Genomic DNA, 3,121 nt, shown 5'->3' with positions numbered 1-3,121 from the left:
CATGGGAGCCTAACGGAAAGAGAAAAAGAGGGAGACTGAGAGTAAGATGGCAAAGATGCATTAAGGAAGATGTTAGCACACCAGGATTAACTGGATGGGAAAAAGCACGTTGCCTGGCCAAAAACAGAAGTGTGTGGAGAAAAAGACTCAAGGCCTTATGTATCAGTTCAACACGAAGAGGATAAATAAAGTAAGTAAGTAAAATATAAAATCCAAAAGGAGTAGTTTGAAAATGTGTTTCATTCATACTAAACAATTGATCAATAAAGATTTCGTAATTCAAGGAAATTTCAGTGATTAATAACTGGGATTAATAACTCTTAGATCTAAATAACTGCAAATAGGTTCAAATTCAAAGAAAATAGTGTTAGGAAGTAAGCTATTTCAAAACTATAAAAAGAACTACTTAAAATGATGAATATAATATAATATTTAACTAATACAAAATATTTAAAAACGTATGAAAAATACGCTTTGCGTCAAAAGGTTAAACGTAGAATATTAAAAAAATATAACGCTTAAAAAATATAAAGCTTAAAAAAATTATTGCACAGAATCTTTAAAAATTTTCCTACATAATACTTAAAATGATGAGTATAATATAATATTTAACTAATACAAAATATTTAAAAACGTATGAAAAATACGCTTAATAAAAATTCTGCGTCAAAAGGTTAAAGGTTTAATATTAAAAAAATATAACGCTTAAAAAATATAATGCTTAAAAAAATTATTGCACAGAATCTTTAAAAATTTTCCTACATAATATTTAAAATTTAATCATTTTTGTGATCCGTAATTTTCAATTATCAACATAGAAAATTAGTTTTTTAGAAATACTTATATTCTCTTTGTTATTCCTCTTTTCTTTACTCTATTTGGAAACTTTTCCTTCATTTTCAAACTGATACCGTTCTCTATTTGGATCAAAGTAACAGAAAAACTCTAGAAAGTATCAACCATCAAGAAACTGTGTAGCCAATCAAGTATATCTCTGATTTATCTTTTCCCAAAATCTAAGAAACTTCCAATATACTTTTTTTCCAAAAGGAGATCTATAATCTTTCGTAACAAACTCCGATCAATTTTCGGCACAAAAGATTAGAAAGATAACATTTTCCCCACAACTTCACAAGATGGTGAATAAAAAGAATATTTTTGAAATTAAGAACTCAAAGTTTAATATTTAATATAACGGAAGTGATAAAGAATGTTTTTTGTAAGACAATCGAATAGAAAAGTTTCCCATTTTAAAACGTTGTATTGAACACAATTTTTATTAAATATGATAAGATAATTAAAGAGAAAAATTTCCATTTTAATACGTTGTGTTTAAGAAAATTTTTAATCTACTTTTTATCAATTTTTAAATAATAATTTTCAAAATATAAAATACAATATATTTTATAATAGCATTAAAGAGAAACATTTAGTTAAAAGAAAGTATATTTTATCCCATAATTTTTCCTTAAAATTTAATCATTAAAACTATTTTCCCCATGTTTATAATAGCAATAAAAAATTTCTCAGTTTCACAACTAATTTCATAATGCAGTTTCTAATTTTATTGACCAAATAATTTTTTTAAAGAAAATTAATTTTTTAAATTCTGATATTATCTTTTGTCGATCAAAATCTATGGGCTGCAAAATTTTGATAAGTATTGGACACTTTGTTACCAATAAACTAAACTAAAAAAAGTGAACCTTACTGTGAGTCTAAAAACTTAGTTCGATAACAAACCATCAAAAATTAGATTCAATAGAGAGTTTCTCTTATTTATATGAGTTCCAACTAATATTTATTGAAAACTGCGCAATGGGAACTGTACTTGCTGTTAAGGGATGATTCCACGACCGGCGATGGAACAAATGGAAATCATACTTTCCCATCATCACCGAACGTCGTCGTCAACTATGCTTTACTGTGCACCCGGGAACATAGACACTGAATTATGATTAAACAAAAGACAGTTGTCAGACGATTCAAGCTTTCTTATTTATGATGTCGATGATGTGTAAGGCCGTCTTCCAAGCGAATAATTGCTCCCCACATGTACAGAATGTCATATACAGGCTGGTGGAGGCAGTATTATACTTTAGGAATCATTCTCAAGGGGATTCTCTTCGAACCGTAGTTGTGGTAGAGGAGACCTTGAAAATTGCGGACTACCTGAAGATAAAGGCGGATCAGTTGCACTCAAGATGGCGTCTGTTTTCTCAAAAGGATGAGGAATTCTTCTGCAGGACATTTTATTTTATTTTGTAACCGTTCTTGAACAGCCGACCCAATTTTATGGGTTTACGACTACTAATATTCAACCCCGTAGCTTTGTAATTTTGAACCCAACCCAGAAGACAATGGAACTCCTGGATCGAGTATTGGGAGAAATTTGCCTTCGTGGAGGACTTCTTGATGGAGCTAACCCGCATTTGCGTTACATGGAGAGGAAGACCACGAGAACCTCCCAAGGTCAGCCTGACGCCAAGGGGACTCTATCCCATGATCCGTCTACCACGGAGAATAGGTCACGTCAGCACTGTGATCGGTGCAAGCCGGATGCAGAATTCGTATCTACTGGGATTCGAACTCAGGTCGCCTCCTTGGAAGGTGAACGCTCTATCCCCCGAGCCATCGCGGCTCTCTGCAGGGCATTGCCTAAATTCACAAGGCTTAAACAGTGTCGGAGTTTCTCGTAGATCATAATGATGAATTCAAATTAATATCTGGCACCTTAATTCGCCTGATTTTAATCCGATAGTGCACATTTGAGGTGTCAGAGAAAGGTTGCTGTAAGATATATATATATANCAGGAGTGGGGACGTGAATTGTTAGCAATACCAGCCAACACTTAAATAAACCTGTTTAGAACGACTGATGGCTTATGACTGCATATGACTGCAATTATTTCAAGCTGAATAGTAATGTTAGGTCTATTCATTGAAGTTTTAAATTAAGTAATGCACAATATCTATCTTTCATTCTTAACACATGCTACTCGTCAGGATATCAAAATATGATTCATTTACTAAATTCCCACAAGAGATTTCTTGAGTTTCAACAAGTGTTAGTTCTTATAACTATTTCTTTAGGTATTATATAATATTTATAACATACAAA

This window comes from Parasteatoda tepidariorum, chromosome 8 (genome assembly GCF_043381705.1).
Source record: "Parasteatoda tepidariorum isolate YZ-2023 chromosome 8, CAS_Ptep_4.0, whole genome shotgun sequence".
In the NCBI taxonomy this organism is placed as follows: domain Eukaryota; kingdom Metazoa; phylum Arthropoda; class Arachnida; order Araneae; family Theridiidae; genus Parasteatoda; species Parasteatoda tepidariorum.
This window is presented reverse-complemented; position numbering follows the sequence as displayed.